Raw genomic sequence first — 13,057 nt, 5'->3', positions numbered from 1 at the left:
AATACGAATTTCTACGACTACCATTTGGACTTAAGAACGCTCCGTCGCAATTTCAAAGCGCTCTGGACGATATCCTTCGAGAACACATTGGCAAAAGATGTTACGTTTACATTGACGATGTGATAATATTCGGAAAGGACGAAGAAGAGCATTTGAATAATGTCGAAGTAGTATTTAAAACTCTAGAGAAGGCTAATATGAAAATACAATTGGATAAATGCGAATTCGCAAAAGGAGAAGTCGAATTCCTAGGATAAGTTGTTGGGTCTGAAGGAATAAAAACCAACCCTAAAAAAGTAGATGCCGTATCACGATTCCCAATTCACCGCAAATTGAAGAAATTAAGGTCTTTCCTGGGAATTTCAGGATACTACAGAAGGTTCATAAAAGACTATTGAAGGATAGCCAAGCCTTTGACCGCACTCCTTCGAGGAGAAGCCGGCAATGTCTCAAAAAGACAATATAAGAAAATGGATATAGAACTCAAGGAAGGTGCCATCGAAGCATTCAACAGGATAAAAACCGCTTTGGCATCAAGAGATATTACACTGGCTCACCCAAATTTTAAGAGGGATTTTGAGCTCACAAACAGACGCATCCGATTTTGCCATCGGGGCAGTCCTCTCACAAGACAATCGGCCGATAACATATATCTCTAGGACACTTAACAAGACCGAAGAAAATTATGCAACCAACGAAAAAGATATGTTGGCCATAATTTGGGCATTAAGTACTCTGAGGAGTTACCTTTATGGTTCAAATAAAGTTAAAATAATCACTGATCACCAACCTCTAACGTATGCCCTTAGTCATAAAAACGCAAATACCAAAATGAAACGATGGAAGGCAATATTAGAAGAGTATAACCATGAAATAGCTTACAGACCAGGAAAATCGAACGTAGTGGCCGACGCACTCTCTAGGATACCAAACCAAATCAATACACTTACACCGACCATTCATAGCGATGAAAGCTCGAATCATAACTTGATACCCTGTGCAGAGGTGCCTATAAATGCCTTTAAAAACCAAATCTTTTTCAAACAGGCGGACACAGCCTCCTACCAATTCAAAATTGTTTTTCCTACTATTCACCGCCATATAATCGAGGAACCACAATTTAACGAGCAAAATATTATAGGATACTTCAAAAGATACTTGAACCCATCAGTAGGTAACGGAATTCATACGGACGAAAAACAATGGGAATGATCAAGAGTATTTACCCACATCATTTCAGCAGCATTAAGGTATACGCAAAATTTGGTTCGAGATATCGTGAACGAACACGAACAAGAAGAAGTTATCCTAAAGGAACACTTACGAGCCCATAGAAACGCGACGGAAAACAAAACACAAATTCTCGGGGAAAGCTATTTCTCTGGAATGACGAACAAAATTAAGCGTGCGATAGCCAATTGCACAGTCTGTAAGGAGAATAAATACGAAAGGCACCCTAACCAACCCCAATTAGCAGTAACCCCATTACCAACCTTTCCAGGACACACCATTCACATAGATATATTCCTTACCGAAGGAAAAAGGGTCATGACTGCTCTAGATAAGTTCACTAAATTTGCAGTAACAAAAATGTTGAACGGCAGGGCTATAGAGGACGTTAGGAGACCTCTTAGGGAAATATTATTTTTTTTTCGGAGTCCCTAAAATAATAGTAATTGACAATGAAGCGTCACTGAATTCCACGTCAATGCAATTCATGTTGAAAGACGAGCTCGGAATAGAAGTTTATACTACTCCACCGTATAAGAGCCAGCCCAACGGCCAGGTCGAAAGATTCCACTCCACTTTAAGCGAAATAATGCGTTGCAGTAAGGAAAATGGTGGTCATAGAAATTTCGAGGAATTGTTGGAAAGGGCAGTGTCAGAATATAACCACTCAATCCATTCGGTGACACGAAAAAGGCCAGTCGACTTGTTTTTCGGGAGAAACGTTACATTTACACCCGATGACATAGAAAAGACAAGACGTGAAAACCTACATAAGCTGGCGCAAAAGCAAAGTAAAGACATCGAATATCACAACAGGAAAAACAGATTGCGAAATCTTACCTGCCAGGACAGGTAATTTATGTAAAAAAAATAGAAGATTAGGAACTAAGTTAAGTAAGTTATATAGTAAGGAAGTAGTTAGGGAAAATAGGAATAGTACAGTCATAACAGAGAAAGGACAAATAATACATAAAAGCAGGATACGAAACTAACGACCAAAAACATTTCATTACAGACTACTTCTGATAAAATTATGCCTCGCCGAGGTCCAAATACTATATTACTCAAACTCACAACTAATCAGTATAGAAAAAGGACTGGCAAAGCTACAGACCGGAACGTTCAGGATAATACATGAAATTGACATAAAAAAATATGCCGAAATCCTCGATCATATTGAGTCAAAAGCGGAAATCCTAGCCAAAAACCCAAAATTACCCCTATCTATCCCACCTAATATCTCAAATAAAAATACACATAAGTAACTTAAAAACACAGAAAAAATTTAAAAACACAGAAAAAATCGGTAGCGCCTGGAAATGGATTGCCGGCAGTACGGACCATGAAGATCACGAAATAGTTTTAAAAAAAGTGACCAATGCCCTTGAGAATAACAACAACCAGGTCCTTATCAATCAGCTTACAATCGAAAAAATTAATGAAATTACAAATATTACAAACCACATATTAAAAGAGGTTCGAAAAGGAAAAAAAGAAGAGATGGAATTATTTTTAAAATTAAAATACAAATTGGAAATTCTGAAAGAAGAAATTGTAAATATTGTGTACGCAATACATTGGGCAAAAGCCAACATAATTAATTCATACATATTGTCAAATGAAGAAATAAATAATGCAAAAACAATTTTCAACAGAGATAATAATCCTTTCGTTAATTTGGACGAAGCTATAGAATTCGCAGAAATAAAAATAGCAAATAATGGAAAATTGATAATCTATATTATGAGTCTACCCACGGTAGAAGACCAAATTTGTAAAGTAATAGAAATAAAAGCAGTAAAAAAGAATGGAAAAATTAACAGAATAAAGTTTAACTCAATTCTCAGTTGCCAAAATAATACATTTGGAATTAAAAATGATTGCAGAGCATATAACTCCTTACGAATATGTCCAACAAATAGGTTAGTAGATTTAAGCAAAGAATACTGCATAAGCAATCTTTTAAAAGCCGCCTGCCAAACTGCACGGTGACCAACAGCCAGCATATCCCGGAAGTCGAACAAATATCACCGGACATCCTATTCCTGAATGACTTTAAAGGAAACATACAGTTAAACGAAGATCTTATACCACTTGACGGTACTTTCCTAATTCATTTTAATAACGCTTCAATAAAAATTAAAGGAAAAAGTTTTTCTACTGCGGAGATACTTTCAAGTAAAATCCCTTCCTGCTATACTCCAGCCAGTTTCGGCATCAACCAAAAGCGAAGAAATACTCTCCCTGCAAATGCTAAAGCCGCTAAACCTAAACAATACAAAAGAGATAGATTACGCAGAATCAGCTAGTCGATTAAAGCATACCATTAGCATCAGCCTATTTTCAATAATTCTGATAATCATTATCGTATTCCTCACAAAATCAATGCTGTCAAAAAAAGGGCCGGCGAAAAACGGTCTATTGAACTAACAGAAGCCGCAACGGACGGACTTAACCAAATATTCCCAAAAAAGCAGCACTTCAAACGCGGACGTTTGAATCTCAGGGGGGGGGAGGGGGGGTGAGCTGTTAGTACGACACACATTCAAAAGATATTTATGCAAAGCTTACAAATGCAAGAAGACAACACATTCCACAGAAAAGTAAATAAAGTAAAGTCACTTACGGAAATATGACTCCTTGAAAATAAGCAATTGGGAATGCAACAATTGATGAGAAGCGCACCGTCAGCAAAAGGCCATCTACAACAAGCGATGGAAATCGTCAAGCGAGTACTCGGAAATAAACAAATGTGAATGCAACAATTGATGAGAAGCGCAACGTCAACAAAAGGCCATCTGCAACAAGTGATGGAAATCGTCAAGTGAGTAAAAGCCTTCCGCGATTTACAACCAGATTGACTGAATTTTTGTATGTGTGCGTGTCGGGTATTTGACGCCTGCCCCGCGACTATCAAATAAAAAGCCATCAATCAACATTTGCATTGAGAAACCGTAGCGTTCGGTCGTGAATATGTCGTCATCGGATGATGACTTTTTTTTACTTGCAACTACAGCAGATTTTTTAAATAATAAAAAAATTAATAAAAATTTTATTAAATAATAATAAAAGCTCTACATTCCATAAAGCTGGTAAACATTGATAATTTTCAATAAATTTTAATATGAGTTGCTGTGCTTCCGCGCACTTGTTCATTTGGAATGTCGACACAAATTAAATACAACACTGCGTTTTGTCAATCACACCCCGCGACTATCAAATAAGCTAGCGTCAAATGAAAAAATCAAAAATTTTTGATTTTCATCAACGTGTAGCCGACAACAAATACGTGTGTCACGAAGCCACCCGACTGCACTAACACACACAAAATTCAGTCAATCTGGTTGTAAATCGCGGAAGGCTTTAAAGCAACAGCAGAGGCAGTGGCAGAGCTGAGTAGCAGAGCAAGTTAGATTTAAGTAATAACAAATTTTGTAAAGTTAGTCTTAAGTTGAAGTTGAATGAATAAAGAAGCTAAGCTCCCGAAAATATATTTTTTTGGAAACTTAATTGTGAAATAAGTTAATTTATATACCACCGGTCTCTATGATTTTTTCAGACAACAATATATGCTATACGCGTACGCATTTGGTGAAATTTTAACATATCTAAACGATTTTTAAGATATATATAAATAAAAAAATAGGTAGGTACTTTGTGTGAGCATGCAAAGCTTCACGTTTCTTATGGTCTGCATATAAAAACTTTGACTACGAATCTCATATTTCAAAAATATACGACGTAAACGTAACTCTTTGATGAATTTTGAAGCTTCTCGCCGTAAAAAAGGGGCAAAAATGAAAGTTTATATGGGGTATATAATATATATACCTCCGATACCTATGAATTTTTCAGACAACAATATATGTTATATATGTAAGCATTTGGTAGAATTTTAAGTTTCTAGCTGTTAAAATTGGGCAGAAATTCCGCAAAGTTTCTTATCTGAACAATCGGTTGTATGAGATATATACTATATATACCACCGGTCTCTATGATTTTTTCAGACAACATATATGCCATACACGTAAGCACTTGGTGAAATTTGAACATATCTAAACGATTTTTAAGATAGATATAAAATAAAAAATAGGTAGGTACTTTGTGTGAGGATGCATAGCTTCAGGTTTTTTTTGGTCTGCATGTAAAAACTATAACTACGAATCACGTACTTCAAAAATATATGACGTAAGCGTAACTAATTGATGAATTTTGAAGCTTCTAGCCGTAAAAAAGGAGCACAAATGACAGTTTATATGGGGTATATAATATATATACCACCGATCTCTATGATTTTTTCAGACAACAATATATGCTATATACGTAAACATTTGGTGAAATTTGAAGCTTCTAGCTGTTAAAACGGGGCAGAAATTGCGCAAAGTTTCTTATCTGAACAATCGGTTTTATGAGATATATATTATTTATACCACCGATCTCAATGATTTTTTCAGACATCAATATATGCTATACACGTAAGCATTTGGTGAAATTTGAAGCCTCTAGCTTTTAAATTAGGGCAGTAATTACGAAAAGTATCTTATATGAACAATCGGCTGTGGGGGATATATACCATATATCGAGAAAACTAAGTCCTACAAATTCTTAGCAACTTCCGGTGTACCACAAGGTAGATTCCTTGGCCCTATTTTATTCTTAATTTTTATTAATGATGCTGGCTCTTGCCTAAAATATTCTAATTATTTACTTTATGCAGACGATTTAAAACTTTTCCGTAAGATCACCAGTATTTCTGATGCTTTGCGTCTGCAGGAAGATCTGAATGCTATCAACGATTGGGCTTCACAAAATAACCTGCGACTCAACGTTAGTAAATGCTGTCACGTAACGTTTACTAAGTCTATGGATATCCTTTCGTCCGTGTATTCGATCTCAAACGTAACGCTTGCCTCAGTTGATTAGTTTCGTGATCTTGGCGTAATTTTTGATTCGTCTTTTACCTTTGCTAATCATGTTAACTTTCGTATACCAAAAGCTTATGCCAACTTTGCTATCCTACAACGTAATGCGAAGGATTTCAAAGACCCGTATACCGGAGAGATTTTGTATAATTCCTTAGTACGTTCAAAGTTAGAATATGCCTCAGTCATTTGGAATCCGATATACTCTTCACAATTTTTAAGAATTGAACGAGTTCAGCGGAAATTCATGCGGTTTGCTCTTCAACCTCTACACTTTGATAATCTCATGCCACCCTACAATGCGAGATACATGCTTATCAATGTCTTGCCACTTGAAGTCAGGCGTTCTGTTCAAGGCTTAATGTTTATTTTTGATATAATATCTGATGCTGTTGATTGTTCTGAACTTCTGGGTTAGGTAACTTTCAATATCCCTAACAGAGCACTCCGCTTTCACAATACATTCCGTATTGAAGTGTTGCGTTCTGATTACTTCAGCTTTGCTCCTCTTCTAAGAGGACTTGTTGAATTCAATCACCTATCTAGGAGTCTAGATCTTGACTTTGCCATGTCTAGGTCTCTCTTCGAGGCATGCATTGAGTCTTACTATCTATCACATTAAGTCATACTTAAATTAATAATTTAGTTCTAAGTACACCTGTAATCAAGTCAGTAAGGTATGTTACCATTGACTCAATAAAGAAATGAAATGAAATGAAATGAAAAATATTCGACAGATCTCATATATTTTTTCAGACAACAATATGTGCAATATACGAAAGTATAGGGTGAAGCTTGAAGCTTCAATCTGTTAAATTGAGGAAGATATGACAAAAATCCTCTTTTTCTGAAAAATCGGTCGTATGGAGGATATATGCTATAGTGGTCCGATCCGGCCGGTTGCGACAAATGTCTAATCGGACACCAAAATATACCCGCTCACCAAATTTTATCAAGATATCTCAAAAATTGAGGGACTAGTTTGCATAAAAACAGACAGACGGACAGACGAACAGACGGACATGGCTAAATCAACTCAGCTCTTCATCCTGATTATTTCGGTATACTTATCGGTGGGTCTATCTATTTTCCTTTAAGGACTTACAATTTTGGGTTTTGTGACGAAATTAATATACCATTTAATTTTCATGAAAGTTATAAATAGGTAGGTACTTTGTGTGAGGATGCAAAGTTTTAGGTTTTTTGTGGTCTGCGTGTAAAAACTATGACTTCGAATAACGTATTTCAACAATATATGACGTAAACGTAACTATGTGATGAAATTTGATGAATTTTGAACGCTTCTAGCCGTAAAAAAGGGGCAAAAATGACAGTTTATATGGGGTATATAATATATATACCACCGATCTCTATGATTTTTTCAGACAACAATATATGCTATATACGTAAGCATTTGGTGAAACTTGAAGCTTCTAGCTGTTAAAACGGGGCAGAAATTGCGCAAAGTTTCTTATCTGAACAATCATTTGTGTGAGATATATACTATGTATACCCCCGATCTCAATGATTTTTTCAGACATCAATATATGCTATACACGTAAGCATTTGGTGGAATTTGAAGCTTCTAGCTATTAAACTGGGGCTGAAATTGCAAATATATATTTATATACTATATATACCATCATATATATATTATATATATCACCGATCTCTATGATTTGTTTACACAACAATATATACTATATACGTAAGCATTTGGTGAAATTTGAAGCTTCTAGCTGTTAAAATGGGGCAGAAATTTCGCAAAGTTTCTTATCTGAACAATCGGTTGTATGAGATATATACTATGTATACCACCGATCTCAATGATTTTTTCAAACATCAATATATGCTATACATGTAAGCATTTGGTGGAATTTGAAGCTTCTAGCTATTAAACTGGGCTGAAATTGCAAAAACATATATAAATACTATATATACCATCAAATATATATTATGTATATGACCGATCTCTACGATTTTTTTACACAACAATATATACTATATACGTAAGCAATCGGTGAAATTTGAAGCTTATAGCTATTAAAATGGGGTAGAAATTGCGAAAAGTTTCTTATCTGAACAATCGGTTCTATGAGATATATACAACCGATCTCTATGATTTTTTCAGGCAACAATATATGCTATATACGTAAGCATTTGGTGAAAGTTGAAGCTTCTAGTTTTTAAAATGGGGCTGAAATTGCAAAAAAAAATATATATATATATTAGGGCGGGTAGATTTAAAAATCGCTCATTGCTCTGTGAAAATCGTATTCTAGGGATCAAAATACGAAACTTTGCCGAAGGAACCATACCTCTATAACGAATTCTGATGTCCCCACCTTTGGGTCGAACTTTTGGGTAGGGGCAATTTCAATTCTACCTGCTGTATCTTGTGGTGGCTTAAAAAGAACAACACAAGCAATTTTACGATCTGCAATTGTGTCACAGTGATACCTTCATTTTTTAAAACGGTTGAATAAAAAACCCACATAACAATGTTTACTACATGCAAATGCACCAAAGTGATGCCTTGGTTTTAAAAGAGGGTTGTAAAAACGCTAATTTCTAATAATTTTTTTAAATTTCTTTTCTATTACTAAGTTAAATTCATTTTTTCATTTACATATGTTCTGGCTAAATAAATTTCTAAAGAGGAAAATAAACTCCAAAAAGAAAAAACATAGGCATTTCAAAGTGGGATTGTTCAAAATTTGCCCCTACGACCCAAGGGGGGGGGGGGGGGGCATCAGGATTCGTTTTAGAGGTATGGTTCCTTCGGCAAAGTTTCTTATTTTGATCCCTAGAATATGATTTTCATAGAGCAATGGGCGATTTTTTTGCCTCCCCACAAATCGACACGGCCTAATATATATATACTTTATATATATACTATATATATACCACCATATATATACTATATATACCACCGATCTTTATGGTTTTTTCAGACAACCATATATGTTCTATACGTAAGCATTCGTTGAAATTTGAAGCCTCTAGCTCTTAAAATAGGGCACTAATTACGAAAAGTTTCTTATCTGAACAATCGGTTGTGGGGGATATATACTATATATACGACCGATCTCATACTTTTTTTCAGACAACAATATGTGCAATATACGAAAGTATAGGGTGAAGTTTGAAGCTTCAATCTGTTAAATTGAGGAATATATGACAAAAATCCTCTTTTTCTGAAAAATCGGTTGTATGGAGGATATATGCTATAGTGGTCCGATCCGGCCGGTTCCGACAAATGTCTAATCGGACACCCAAACTCGCCCGCTCACAAAATTTTATCAAGATATCTCAAAAATTGAGGGACCAGTTTGCATACAAACAGACAGACGGACATGGCTAAATTAACTCAGCTCTTCATCCTGATTATTTCGGTATACTTAACGGTGGGTCTATCTATTTTCCTTTAAGGACTTACAATTTTGGGTTTCATGACGAAATTAATGTACCATTTCATTTTCATGAAAGGTATAAATAGGTAGGTACTTTGTGTGAGGATGCAAAGTTTTGGTTTTTTGTGGTCTGCGTGTAAAAGCTATGACTACGAATCACGTATTTCAACAATATATGATGTAAACGTAACTATGTGATGAAATTTGATGAATTTTGAACGCTTCTAGCCGTAAAAAAGGGGCAAAAATGACAGTTTATATGGGGTATATAATATATATACCACCGATCTCTATGATTTTTATATACGTAAGAATTTGGTGAAATTTGAAGCTTCTAGCTGTTAAAATGGGGCAGAAATTTCGCAAAGTTTCTTATCTGAACAATCGGTTGTATGAAATATATACTATATATACCACCGATCTCAATGATTTTTTCAGACAACAATATATGCTGTATACGTAAGCATTTGGTGAAATTTGAAGCTTCTAGTTGTTAAAATAGGGCAGAAATCGCGAAAAGTTTCTTATCTGTACAATCGGTTGTATGAGATATATACTATATATACCACCGGTCTCTATGATTTTTTCAGACAACAATATAAGCTATACACGTACGCATTTGGTGAAATTTTAACATATCTAAACGATTTTTAAGATAAATATAAAATAAAAAATAGGTAGGTACTTTTTGTGAGGATGCAAAACTTCACGTTTTTTGTGGTCTGCATATAAAAACTATGACTACGAATCACGTGGGTATTTCAAAAATATATGACGTAAACGTAACTATTTGATGAAATTTGATGAATTTTGAAGCTCCTAGCCGTAAAAAGGGGCAAAAATGAAAGTTTATATGGGGTACATAATATATATACCACCGATCCCTATGATTTTTTCAGACAACAATGTATGATATATACGTAAGCATTTGGTAAAATTTTAAACTTCTAGCTGTTAAAAGTGGGCTGAAATTGCAAAAAGAAATATATATATATATATATATATATATATATACTTTACTTTATATATATATATACTTTATATATATACTATATATACCACCATATATATACTATATATTCCACCGGTCTTTATGGTTTTTTCAGACAACAATATATGCTATATACGTAAGCATTCGTTGAAATTTGAAGCCTCTAGCTCTTAAAATAGGGCAGTAATTACGAAAAGTTTCTTATCTGAACAATCGATTGTGGGGGATATATACTATATATACGACCGATCTCATAATTTTTTTCAGACAACAATGTGTGCAATATGCGAAAGTATAGGGTGAAGTTTGAAGCTTCCATCTGTTAAATTGAGGAATATATGACAAAAATCCTCTTTTTCTGAAAAATCGGTTGTATGGAGGATATATGCTATAGTGGTCTGATCCGGCGGGTTCGACAAATGTCTAATCGGACACCCAAATACACCCGCTCACCAAATTTTATCAAGATATCTCAAAAATTGAGGGACCATTTTGCATACATACCGACAGACGGACAGACGGACATGGCTAAATCAACTCAGCTCTTCATCCTGATTATTTCGGTATACTTAACGATGGGTCTATCTATTTTCCTTTAACGACTTACAATTTTGGGTTTCGTGACGAAATTAATATACCATTTCATTTTCATGAAAGGTATAAATAGGTAGGTACTTTGTGTGAGGATGCAAAGTTTTAGGTTTTTTGTGGTCTGCGTGTAAAAACTATGACTACGAATCACGTATTTCAACAATATGTGTCGTAAACGTAACTATGTGATGAATTTTGAACGCTTCTAGCCGTAAAAAAGGGGCAAAAATTACAGTTTATATGGGGTATATATTATATATATACCACCGATCTCTATAATTTTTTCAGACAACAATATATGCTATATACGTAAGCATTTGGTGAAATTTGAAGCTTCTAGCTGTTAAAATGGGGCAGAAATTGCGCAAAATTTTTATCTGAACAATCGGTTGTATGAAATATATACTATATATACCACCGATCTCAATGATTTTTTCAGACAACAATATATGCTACATACGTAAGCATTTGGTGAAATTTGAAGCTTCTAGCTGTTAAAATGGGGCAGAATTTGCGCAAAATTTTTATCTGAACAATCGGTTGTATGAAATATATACTAAATATACCACCGATCTCAATGATTTCTTCAGATAACAATATATGCTATACACGTACGCATTTGGTGAAATTTTAACATATCTAAACGCTTATTAAGATAAATTTAAAATAAAAAATAGGTAGGTACTTTGTGTGAGGATGCAAAGCTTCACGTTTTTTGTGGTCTGCATATAAAAACTATGACTACGAATCACGTGGGTATTTCAAAAATATATGACGTAAACGTAACTATTTGATGAAATTTGATGAATTTTGAAGCTCCTAGCCGTAAAAAGGGGCAAAAATGAATGTTTATATGGGGTACATAATATATATACCACCGATCCCTATGATTTTTTCAGACAACAATGTATGATATATACGTAAGCATTTGGTAAAATTCTAAGCTTCTATCTGTTAAAATGGGGCAGAAATTGCGCAAAGTTTCTTATCTGAACAATCGGTTGTATGAGATATATACTATATATCCCACCGATCTCAATGATTTTTTCAGACAACAATATATGCTATGTACGTAAGCATTTGATGAAAATTTGAAGCTTCTAGCTGTTAAAATGGGTCAGAAATTGCGCAAAGTTTCTTATCTAAACAATCGGTTGTATGAAATATATACTATATATACCACCGGTCTCTATGATTTTTTCAGACAACAATATATGCTATACACGTAAGCATTTGGTGAAATTTGAACATATCTAAACGATTTTTAAGATAGATATAAAATAAAAAATAGGCAGGTACTTTGTGTGAGAATGCAAAGCTTCACGTTTTTTGTGGTCTGCATGTAAAAACTATGACTACGAATCACGTATTTCAAAAATATATGACGCAAGCGTAACTATTTGATGAATTTTTGAGCTTATAGCCGTAAAAAAGGGGCAAAAATGGCACTTTATATGGGGTATATAATATATATACCACCGATCTCTATGATTTTTTCAGACAATAATATATGCTATATACGTCAGCATTTGGTGAAATTTGAAGCTTCTAGCTGTTAAATCGTGGCAGAAATTGCGCAAAGTTTCTTATCTGAACAATCGGTTTTATGAGATATATACTATGTATACCACTGATATCAATGATTTTTTCAGACATCAATATATGCTATACACGTAAGAAATTGGTGAAATTTGAAGCCTCTAGCTCTTAAAATACGGCAGTAATTACGAAAAGTGTCTTATCTGAACAATCGGTTGTGGGGGATATATACTATATATCGAGAAAACTAAGTCCTACAAATTCTTAGCAACTTCCGGTGTACCACAAGGTAGCATCCTTAGTCCTATTTTATTCATAATTTTTATTAATGATGTGTGCTCTTGCCTACAATATTATAATTATTTACTTTA

This window comes from Eurosta solidaginis, chromosome 2 (assembly GCF_040869045.1).
Source record: "Eurosta solidaginis isolate ZX-2024a chromosome 2, ASM4086904v1, whole genome shotgun sequence".
NCBI lineage: Eukaryota > Metazoa > Arthropoda > Insecta > Diptera > Tephritidae > Eurosta > Eurosta solidaginis.
The sequence above is the reverse complement of the archived record's forward strand: the minus strand, read 5'-3'. Positions refer to the sequence as shown.